Here is a 12,248-nt window from a genome sequence, read left to right on the forward strand (position 1 = left end):
CAGAATTCAAATATACTCTGAATTGACGTAAATTAAATTGTCCTGCATAAAAATAATAACAAAACATCTGCTCCAGGTAACTAACAAAACCTGGTTTAATGACGGTAGAATACAAAGGAAATCCCAGATATTTGAAGATGTGGGGTTTTCCCTTCCCCACTCAGCCATTTGTCCAGTACTGCTAGCAGTCAAAGGAATTATTCAGGAGAAACACAAATACTCTAGGAAGGTATTCAAATAAATATGTAAAGCAGATTGCCATATTCTAGTCATTTATTTGGAGGAAAACCAGTGAATTTTGTTAAGCATTTCCTGATGATTGTCTGTGTTAATAAATTCATTTAATATTCTCTGACGGTAGAATCATGGAAAAATTCAATCTAGAAGGAACTGTTAGAGATCCTCAGACCAACATCCAACTCAAAACAGGGCTAGCTTCAAAGTTCTTCAAATCTCGGGATTTATTACCCTGCATATCAGCTCTGGACCAGTATCAGAAATCCATGTGGTGCTGTAACATTTAGAGCACAACCACAGTGGCCACAGATGCCACTTTGTGGCAGTCTCCTCCATTAGAATCTGAAGGTAGCCTGAATAAAGCCACTCCATGTATGAGTTTTGCACTTCCCTGGTCCCGAGGCTTTCTCCAGCAGGGACTCCAAGTGATGCTCCACACGGGTGCAGTGTGAGCCTGCCCACAGGCTCTCCAGACCCACCCTGGCACTGCTGGATGCCCATGGAGCACGTGAAGGGCACAGAGGGTGCACAGCAGCCCAAGCCACCTCCAGCTGCCCTGCACCCAACTCACCCAAGACTGTGCTGAGCCCAGCACACAGCCAAGATAAAGCAGCAGCGAGCTGGAGGACCTGATGTGTGTGTGCCTGCTCCCAGACCTGTTTTTCACCCCTCCACAGGATCACAGCAATGGAATAAGCACCAAGGCGCCTCAAGGCAGAACTTTGCCCTCTCTGACTGCATGAATTAGATCCAGACCTATTAAATCCAAATTATTATTCTTAATACTCTGGTGGAGTGAACTGATGCAGGCAGCACCACACAGAGGTGAGACTAACAGTGTTAGATCCCCCAGTCTCCAGTGGGATTTTATTATGACCATTTTTGACAGTGCTTGAGCCCAGCAGCCAAACCAACTGCATTCTCCTAGCACACACAGAAACACATTTTTGCAAGCAGTGAATACCTTGTAAGGCAAGCACTCCCTGCACTTGCAGCGGAAGGAGAATATTCAAAAAGTTGCTATTCAGAAAACATTTGCTGTTTGAAGGATTTGCAAAGATCATTTACCCAAGGAGAAAAAGAATACCAGAGAGTAAAAGCATGAACAACTGGGTGTGATGGCTATGCACATCCCTGCCTTTGCTCCAGCAGATGTGACTTGGAAATATCCCACACCTCTCCTCCAGCAGGAGCCCTCTCCTGACTCCCAAGAGCGCCGCGCAGGTAAGCAAACACGGAGGAAATAATGACAAGATGGAAAAGTAAATGAGGGAGAGAGGATCCCACGTTATGTAACACTGCATTTAAAGGATTAATTGGGACAGCCTGATAAGGATGAATTGAATGTGTGAGAGCTACAGTTTTTTTAATTGAGCAGCTTTTCTCCAGGGAAGAGAGCTAAGTTTAAACCATCTGTCCAATTTCAGTGTCATTTGCCAAGGAAATGATTAAATATTTTAAGATTAAATCAAAATCTGGGAATCAAGGTAGGAGCCTACAAATAAAGGATTTTTGGGTTTGTTTTACCTGCAGTGATATGAAGTTCAAAGTTGGTGAATTTTAAGTATCATTTCTCCCTCCTGCATGCACACACACACATGCACATATGCTCATCCAAGTGAAACACTGAGACACAAGACACTTCACAGCATCTGAGTGAGCCAAAGGCCAGTGTGCAGCAAGGGACAAAAAAAAAAAACTGTGAAAAGGGCTGGGACTCCATCTGCCACACAGGGAGAGCCCAAAAAGGTACCTGGGGTGAAGGATCCTCACATGGATGCCTCAGGGGAAGAGGGAACATGGCAGCACTGACCCCACAAAGTAATTTTCCAGGAGACTAAGAACATTTCTAAAGTTTGACAAAGAATCTGAACTACAGCTGCTAATCACAGATCAGCTGAAGAGCTATGGGATTTCAGATGGTGGCTCATACAAAGCAACTCCTTCTCCACCCCACATGTTCTGCTTGCCCCATGGTGTCCACCCACCCCTCGTGTCCAGCTGCCAGGTGTTGACCAAGGTAAGAGAGAGGTGAGGGCACAAAACAGAGCTACTGTGCCACAAGTCCCTGAGCATCTGCTGGGATAAGCCAGGTGGTCAGAGTCCATGTTTCCCTTCCTGATCAGGGCACACTAGAAAGATTTTCCCTTTCCCGTCTTACAGCTGAGAAGTATCCAGCAGTCAGGACTGGAAATAGGCCTGCTGACAGGATTACTGCTTGGAGTGGAGAAAGGTTTGTCTGGAAAGTCACTTAGGTCTCCTGACAAACACAGCACATTTCACTTAACCACAGTAGTCATGCTGTGCCCATTGCTGAATGATGCTGGTGAGAGCTTGGTCCTGATTTAGATTAAGAAGCCTAAATTTCAGATGTTTACATTTACACCGAGTGTGTAAACTTCCATCACAGTCTGTGGTGCTCTAGGGATCATTTTAGTTCTCTACTCATGGGCACCAAGTGCCATTTGAGGGTCCTCAGGGTGTCTGCAGAGGGCTGATGTCACAATGTCTGCACAGACCTGTGTTCTGCCAGAGACACCCTGGGACCTCCCAGGACCACTGAGGTGATGAGAGACACTTGTGTTTAGGACACTGCATCTTCTTTGAGATGGCTCAGACTTCCCTGCTACACCTCTGAGCTCTGGCACCATGTCCCAGCAGGACACCAGCCCATGGTGTCACCTTCTCCATAGGGAACTTCCTCCTGCCCCTGCACCCCCCATCTTTAATGTGGAAAGCCCTGTGCTCTCCCAGGTACACACAACAGCTGGCAGAGACAGATTTCACCCCTGCCTTGGGCACCCTCAGACCACGCTCACTGCAGGTGAACAGAGAGGTGTTATGGTTGCACTGGAATTTAATCAGGGGCCAGCAGCAGAAGAGATTTTTCTGTAAAAAATTAAGCTGCGGCTCCAAGCTTTAAAGGGAAAACCTTAGCTTTTATTTCTTATTTTAAAGGAAGTTTCTGTCCTTTCTGCCTAGGAAGAAACCTGGAGAACATGAGGAAAACAAACCAAACCAATGAAACCAAGGTGAGCATCATTAGTATTTTCCTCCAAAATCTGGATTTTAGCCCAAATTCATAATGGCCCAAGAATTCTTATTCCTGGCAATGCTGTAGGAGAGGGATTAATCTCAGCTTTATCCAGCATTTGTCTTGTCTGTCACTGAGAGCTGATTTTAATGGCAATGATGTGAAACAGGCACCTTCATCTCAGCAGGTATCAGACACCATGTTAGATGTTTGATCTAAAACTTCACTAACTCTGGGCCAAGAAAAAATCATATCCTAGCTGATCACTGCTGCAAAATGATAATAGATTTTTGAGGTGTCATTTAATCAGGTTTTAAGACATAAATGTTACTTTTTTAGGGCAGCCAGCTCCTTAACCTCATTTACAGATTTTCTTAATTTCTGGTTTTATCTTCCCTCAACAACTGGTGCATTTCCTAATGTCCAGCTACTTACATCCATCAGCTTCCCTTTCACTCTTATTAAATATTGATTTGTTTACAGAACTTTTCACACCACCTCTTAACCAGAACTACTTTGTAACCAAAGTCATTTTTATCAGTGAGCAAAATAACAGTTTTCTTCAAGTATTCAAATAATCTTTTCACATTATTAGTTTTTCTTCTTTGAAAAACAGCCACTTATCAAGTACCCAGATTATGAAACCACTTGTGGAACTTATCTCCTGCTTGTACAAAATGTGTCCAACCGGGGTACGATCTCTTGCACCCACAAAAAAAACCCTCACTATCTGTCCAGAGTTTCTATACCCTTGAAACAATTCTGATATTTGCCTTCTTCATAGGACTAATGAAAGGCTGACCTTCCACTGTGGAAGGAGGAATTTTATCTTATAAAACTGTACTGTGAAATTTGATAATGCATTGTAATTTTTGGGACTGCCAGGGCTATTTTATTACTAGCAGCACAAGCTCTTGAGCATCTTGGCTGGAATAGTGAGGCATTAGAGAGCAGAGTAACCAAATTCTTAGTATATCCATTAGCATTTATTTCTTGGTGAAGAAAAGACATTCGCAAATATAGGAATTTTAAATGTGAGAGTATCTAATATTTTTCATTCCTTATGAAATCAGTAGGTACTATTTTGTATGCAGGAAAAATTCTTTCTGATAAAGAAGTTCTTTAACCACTGAATTTTTTCCCCTTTTGACAATATTTTTTATTTCCAACCTGACTTTCAATTTAATGAAGGAAACTAAAGTTGCATTTCTTCCTGGTAAACTTTAAATAAATGAGAAATGTTCGGATGAAAACAATCTTCATTGAATTATAAATCATACTTTCTTCTGCCATTGCAAAATGTATTGAAAAATACAGTCTAAAATAACCCAGGTACAACCAGTCTGTGTGCCTATTTTAAAACAAGTTTATTGGATATTTATTCCTCTTTGTTGAATTATATTTTCTACACAAAACCACAGCTTGTGCAGACTAAGATTAAATTTCTTGCCAGAGCTATTTCAGAGGAAAACTATAGAAAAAGGAAGATATGACTGAACCAGATTCTGAAGTCCCTTTTTTTTTTTTTTTTTTTTCCCTGGTAATTTCTATCTTATCTTTAGAGGACTTTGCTGTTGATGAAAGGCAACAAAACGAGAGAAACTCTGTGGCTGTGGGCTGACCCCTCTGAACTGTTGACCAAGACGAAAATGCCAGCCCTGGTGCAATCAGTGAGCACCAAGAAGATGTGTGCAAGATTTTTGTCTGAGCAAGGGGCTGGACCACATCCTTGGTGGTTGCTCTAGGGGGAACAGGCACCCCCTCCCAGTGCTTCCCAAGTAGTCACAGCCTTCATTTTTTGTACCAGCTGGGCTTAAATAATTACAGCCTGTTCCAGGCTGGACCAACACTGATGTGGAACTGGAGGAAGAGAGGGTAGGAAGGCTGGAGGAAGGCTGGAGCACAAGTCTTACCAGGAGCAGTCGAGGGAGCTGGGAGCATTTAGCCCAGAGGAAAGGAGGTTCAGGGCAGACCTTATGTGCAACCATCTGAAAGGAGGCTGTAGTAAGGTTGGGGTCAGCCTCTTCTCACAAGTAGCAAGCGATAGTACCAGAGAAGATGGTCTCAAGCTGCACCAGAGGAGGCTTAGATTGGATATTAGGAAAAATGTCTTAACTGGAAAGGCTGTCAAGCATTGGAACAGGCTGCCCAGGGATGTGGTGGAGTCACCATACCTGGAGGTATTTAAAAGATGTAGCACTTAGGGATGTGGTCTAGTGGTGGAATTGACAGTGCTGGGCTAATGTCTGGACTTAAAGATCTCAGATTTCGTTTCAGCATAAATGATTCTGTGATTCTCTGATCCCACATTTTTATGAAAATAAAAAGGAACTGAGAGTCCAAGACTCACATCACAAAACCACCTTGTCAACCTCTAGAAAGATGTTTTACATAGTTGGCTTAATTCATTGTTTTAATTCAATTTTCCAGCTCCAGCTGCAAACAGCTTCAGGACATGGCTGGTGGAAAACTCCTCAACCCTGCCAGACCACCCTGGGACATTTTGCTGGGCAGCCACACCAAGAAAAGGGGGCCGTGGTTGGGGTTTGACAATAGAGCCTGCATTGGCTGCTACATGAGATGTTGCCAAGAAAAACCCAAGGCCCCTTCGTGTCTCTGTAATAGAAGAGATCCTGCTGGTCAGCAGAAATGAGACTGGGAAGCACTGGCTCAGGGCCCCAGCACAACAGCCCTGCTATATAAGCTGAGTCCTCTGACATAGGGATTTTATTGAAATAGCCTTCTTGGATGGTAATGGCACTAAAAGGGGGAAGAGTAACATCTCCTAGCAGCAGAAGCAGAGAGCACATTGCCTGGGTTCTGCTGCAGCAGCTGCAGACCACAGGCTGGAGGGACCTTCTGTGCAGCCACAGGCTGTGGGCCCTGGGCAAGGCTCCACCAGCATCTCCAAGAAGGGATTGTCCATAAGGCTCTGGGTGCAGCTTTCTGCTAAACTCTGTCTCCTCTGTCAATAAAAAGTCAATGTGTGTCCTACAACATCCTCTCACTGCTTTCAAGTTATACCGTACAAGACCACAGATGAATCAGTTCTGTCATGGAAGAGTCCCAGACAGCAGAGACCGCCTAAATAAAGCTGGTACACTGTCAGCTGTGACTTGCTACAGCAGGTTAAGCACCTCTTCTCCTAAAGCAAGAGGGGATTCATGACTACAAAGTCTGTGGTGCTGCTGATATTACTGTCCATTGTCATATACATCTGTGCCAAATACTCCTCAGATCTTATTCTTTTATAGTGCTAAGGCGTGGGTGTGTAGTTTGTGCACATCACTGCAGAACTGCAGGCCAAATAACTGAGGTGAACTCAAAGAGAGGAGCTCTGAAGTGGTGCTGCAGGAGAGTCTGTGACACCTGACTGCACTCTGCAAGCTCACCCCTCCCTGACACGAGTGTCCAGGGATCACACTGCAGCTCGCCAAAGCAGCTACCTGCCCCCAGCTGGCACATGCCTCTGCATCACTGAACTAGATCAGTTTTGTCCTGAGTATCCTGTGCTCTATCCAGTTCTATAAACCCCCAATCACTTCAGCAGCTTTCAGGCAGGACACATTTTCTTCCAGCTTTTTAAATCCTGACTGATATTCATGAAAAGTTTTGCTAACCCGAGAAGCAGCAGGGGAAGGGATATGGAGGAGGAAAATTAATGTTAGTACAGAGATATTCTGCACGACTTCAAGACAAAAAATAGCCAGGGAGACTTTTAAAGAGACACAGCTAATCCAGTGGTCTTGAAATAAAAGCAGAAATGAAGGCAAAAAATTAGCATGAATCGAGGAAGCTGTATAGTCTGGGAATTAGCAACTGTGGCTGAATCTCTCTACACTGAGAGAAATTTTTCTGGAGAAACTGAGACTGAAATAAGTGATGTAACCTAATTTCAGTGCTCCAGAAAGCCAGTGGCAGAGTCTGGAATTAACAGGCCCAGGCCCAGTACAGTGCCTTTTGCATACTGCCTGTTGTGTTTGGAAGGTGACCCCTACATTCTCATACTCCTACCCAAAACAGAGAGGGATAACATTGTTTTCACTGAGATCAGGAAATATATTTTCATTTACTTGGACTCAATTCTAGCCTTAACACCTGTCTTGATGGCCATAGAGCCCCATTTGAGCTGCTGATCATATCAATTTTTAGTGCCTGAGCTGAACATCTCAGCAGAGGAGGACCTGACCTGGTGTCTGCTGCCTCCCTCAAAAAGTTAACACATCCACTATGGGGAATGTTTGATAGGAAGGATGTCTTCCCTCTCCAGGAGAGAAGTGGTATGACTGAGGTGCTTTGCTAAAGGCACAGAACGGTTGTATCACAATGACAATCTGGTGTCTTCCAAAGACCTCCAAAAAACCTGTTTTCAAAGGGATCTGAAAATGATCCCTACTTTTCATCCTATCTGGGAGGAACATTGCTGTCGAGAACAGCCTTTAGCAATACTACTTTAAATGAAAGAGCAAATGATAATTAAATGAAAAAATAATCAGCATTTAATCCTCTTTTTTATGTACTTTTTTGAGTAAAGTTTTGTGTGATGGCTTTAAAACTAGATCTAGATTGTGCCTCTCATCCATCAGAAAGGCTAACTATAAGATACCGAGACACTTGAAAGTCAGAAATGTAGGTGATGTTGATAACATCTTCAAATAGTGCAATAATAGCGTTCAGTCACTCAAGGTCTTTCATTTTTGGAACTGCCCCATATGAGCGTGACATTCATTAGTTCAGACCTGTATCGTGCTACAGCAGTTTGGAAAAAAAGAAAAAGTCCTTAGGAAGAGTATTAAAAATTTCATGAAGGAGTCTTTCCCTCAGGCATTTCTTTCAAGGTCAGAAAGCCTCACTCTTGTTTTTTCTGCTGACATGAAAACATTCAGAGAGATGATGTGACTTGAAGACCCACACCTAATCCTGACCTTTAATTCTGAAAAACCTTTATCTTCACACATTTTTTTCAAATGTGACTTTCATTGATCCCCATGACATTAAGAAAAATGTGCCCTGTTCCCTGGCATGCCTGCTGCAGGATGCTCACATAGAAAACTTCTCAGGGACCAGCAGAGCCTTGTGAATAAAAACTGCTCCAAACCCTCCTTTACCCAAGTCAGAAGGGAACATTTATGACAGTTGAAAGCTATGATAAGGGTTGCATCTCTGTTTTTTGCTTTCCTTATAGCAAAGCAAAGTTCACTTGGTGTGTGTGGTGAGGGACTGTGTCCCCCCAGAGGCTCCCATGCAGGACCAAATCCCAGAGAACACACACTGCCCGCTCTACTCTCCATCCCAAACCCCAATCCCCTGCTCTCACCATCATCCAGCCCTTGGAAACCTCAAACCGACGTTTATAGCATTTGATCTCAAGGGTCATTGGCGACATCAAGAGGAGAAACACATTCATTTGAATTCCTCTGTCAGATAAAGCATGGCTATTCCCCAGGTCAGGTTTCAAGCATCAAGATTTTCAAAATTGGGTGAAAATATGATTTATGGCTTTGTGCATGGAGGAATTCTATCAGCATTAAAAACAGAGCTTGTCAGTATTTTATGACTTTTCCTTCCACTCATCTCCAGCCTTTTTCTTTTTTTTCCAGAAGAAAAGGGCATTTCTTCTTTTCAGAATGTGTTTTCAAAAAAAAAGTTCAGTTTTCTGACGACTAAATTTATCAAAACCACACAGTAACAAGGAGAAAGGTTTTGAAAGCAGCAGTGTGATTTAGGTACCTAAATCCTCTTCTGTAATAATGCTGAAGACCTTGTTCTCCAATTCATCAACTTTGGCTTCAGGGCTCCAACAGGAACACAGGAGTTCCAGGAGCAAAATCACCCCATCAGTTTGGTACAAATTCACATCTAAAGTTTCAAGTTCCTTAAATTTTTTTTGAGAACTTTGTATCTGTATTCATTAGACTGGAGTTGAGTACCACCTGTCCAAACAACCCTAAATTGAGACAGAACTGGTCTCTCTTAAAGTCAGCTCAAAAACTTGAAGTTGATGCTGCCCGTGCCATGTCCTCTGACCAGTTTGGGAGCTCAGTTGCATTCCCAGCAGGCTCTGACAGGCAGCTGGCAATGCCCAGTGCCCTCTCCCCTCTGCTGTCCCCAGCTTCTCATGTTTGCAGCTTGATGTTCCCTCTGGTTGTGCAGACACAAGTTTTCACAGGCCTATGATGGAGTCAGGATCATGGAAATGGTCTGGGCTTTCCAAAAGACAAAGGATCTCCAAGAAGAAAAATAAATATCCATTTTTTCAGGTTCCTTAGGGTTGTGATAGCATAGCTCTACAAATAGGAGCAGCCAGAAGAGATGGAAAAGTGATTCTTCTCTGGGGGAAAAAAACTTAAAAAATATGGCAATCCAACCTGACCTTACTGAAAATCAACAGGACCTGATCTTAGGTTCTCCTCTAAGACTTTTCCTCCCTCAGGTGCACACCCTTGATGTCACCTGCTGATGTCTGTGCCCAGAGCTGCAGCCCCAGCTCCACAGCAGGGCCAGCTCTCCCTGCAGCCACCCCCAGCACAGGCAGTCCAAGCTCAGCCAGCATTCAGAGCACACTGTCACTGGGATTTTGACTTATCTCATACAGGAAAGGAAAATACCCTAAAACAAAGCCCCCAACCAGAGGTGTTTTGTTGCTATGCTATGGCAGGACTCCCTCATGGCTTAACAACATGTAAGATGTGCAAGGAAGTGATTGAGTCATCATCCCTGGAGGTATTTAAAATATACGTAGATGTGGCACTTGGGGACATGTTTTAGTGGTAGACTTGGAAGTGTTGGGTTAATGATTGGGTTCAGTATCCTAGAGGTCTTTTCCAATTTAAGTAACACTATGATTCCAAATTCAGAGCTTCCTGCAAGGTTGGGAATTTCATAACCACACCCTTGTGGCAGGCTCATCTGATACAGATGAGCTCTCAGTGCAGTCTTGCCCTTATGGGAGCACATCAGAGCAGCTCTTCCATGCCTGGCCCTGCTGGGACATTACGATTTTGAGACCACTGACCACTGCCCCTCCGTAAAATTTAACTGAAATTAGCTTTTTTGTGTATGTGCAGGGCTTCTTCTTTCCAAGCAAAATGACAGATGCTCTGGCACAGACTGCAACTCTCAGCTTCACTTCCACAGGAGGTCAGCCAAAAATCTTGCTTAGAACAGTCCAGCCAAGCACAGAAAGGTGATAGCCAGACACAGTTACTGCAGTGGACAGCTGGGCAGGCAGGATCAGCTCAAGTAGCTCCCTGCCCCCATCTTCTCATAAAGTACATCCAGGAGGGCCCTGGTGCTTCTGAGTCCTGGGCCAAACCACAGTGCTGCATCCAGGTGCAGCAGTCCCCAGGGATGGTGATCAAGACCAAGAGAAGCCTCCTGTGCAGTGACATCAGTGCCCACAGCTGAGTCAGCCGATGGACGCGGACACGTGCCCCGAGGTGCTGCACACAAGCCATGCTTCTGGGGAAGCTCAGAGCCCATGGGGACCCAGACAGGCCCCCAGCCATGCTGCACACGAGGAGGAATGACTCTTAGGGGTGGCAGATGAAGAGCAGGCTGACAGAACATAATGCCATGCCCTAGGACAGCTTGGCACTGCTCAGACACAAGCCTCAGCTTCACTGTGTTACTGGGTACAATCCAGAAAACCCATTTACTCCCCAGCTAATGCTCATTTTATCACCCTCTAATTTTATGAGAACTTCCTAACACAGATAGCTCCTGCACTGTGTATACAGAAGGCTTCAGTGCTGACCTTTAAGGTTAATGGCTCTGTCTGCATTTGAGATATTTGGACCTGTACACTTAAAGCCAGATCTTGGGCTGACAAGCACTTTGAGCAATATTGGTGGCACTCCCAGCAGGCCAAGCAGCATTCCAGCCATAGATGTGCAGCGAGTCTGTGTGGGGATGGAGCAAGGAAGCTGTCCTGCCCTGGGATCAGGATGCTTCTAACAGTTCAGTAAAGGAAGATGCTGCTGCTAGCTTTTGGGCAGCAGTAGCATCTTCTCAGCTACACTGGCAAAATCTGAAAAGCAAAAGGACCAAAGGATCTAGACTGGCTCAGAGCTCACCACCAGTTCTATTTTATTCCTCTAACACCCAGGAAAGATGTTGAAGTAAACTGTCCAAGCAGTGCTTTCTGTGAAGTTCATGGCTCAGAGATGCAAAGTCTTCTTGGGATGAAGCACCACAGCACTGAGGCTGCTGCCACTGACACCATTGGCCTCCTCTCCAGTGGCAGTCCATCACATGCCCTGACCCCTTGTGTTTTCATACCCCAGCAGTCTACAAGCCCTGTGTGCCCTCGCTGCCAAACACGAGAAACTGGTGCTCCATGGACCTTTCAACACAGAAAGAACACACAAGAGATTAAAATAACATTAACTTACTGTCTTGGCTGTAGCCAGCCTGGCTTCTGAGCACAGTGCCCATCATGAAGTTATGATTAGGAGTTAAGTTTAAGTTCATGCACCCTGCAGAACAACACATTCTTGCTAAAGCCAATGTAATTGATTTCATCATACTTTTATCATCAAACCAGGAAGATATATGAGTGTTCATATCCTCTGCTGGACCAGCATAACCTTGGGCAGTAGGTTACTACGTAGCTGAAGGCAAATGGGAATTTTCATTACCTGAAAGGAGACTGATGTTTATTTTAAAGTCCCAAAATGCAAGGAGAATTTTAGCACTATGATTGTGTTTTTCATCAAACCTTCATGCAGATGGAAATCTTCATATAGTATAGAGCTGTGTTAGAGACCCACACAGAACAGAAAGCACTTTAAATCTGCACAGAAAGACTTAGAAGCAACAAAGACCGGGTCAAAGGAAAAAAGAACAAACAAAAAAAATAGGCATTTCCCCTCATATCTGTCTACAACACCTGGATCCCAAAGGCAATTTTCAAGCAATTTCATGGAAACATTTATTGTCTCCAGTAAAGTATTTGCAGACAGTGAAACCCAGAATG

At 44.2% G+C, this 12,248-nt stretch overlaps 1 long non-coding RNA gene across 2 annotated transcripts; it reads left to right on the top strand.

Annotated features, from left to right (window-relative positions):
* Positions 1-2,760: 2,760 nt before the first annotated feature.
* On the top strand, positions 2,761-6,268 carry LOC147654625 (uncharacterized). Of its 2 annotated transcripts, none has more exons than XR_015282757.1 (3): positions 2,761-3,061; positions 3,220-3,269; positions 5,702-6,268. It is a non-coding gene; the product is annotated as an uncharacterized LOC147654625 (long non-coding RNA). The 2 variants fall into 2 exon arrangements; XR_015282756.1 differs by having other exon boundaries at positions 2,764-2,991.
* Positions 6,269-12,248: the final 5,980 nt, after the last annotated feature.

Source organism: Cyanistes caeruleus, chromosome 2 (genome assembly GCF_971803275.1).
Source record: "Cyanistes caeruleus chromosome 2, bCyaCae1.hap1.1, whole genome shotgun sequence".
NCBI classification, from domain to species: Eukaryota; Metazoa; Chordata; class Aves; order Passeriformes; family Paridae; genus Cyanistes; species Cyanistes caeruleus.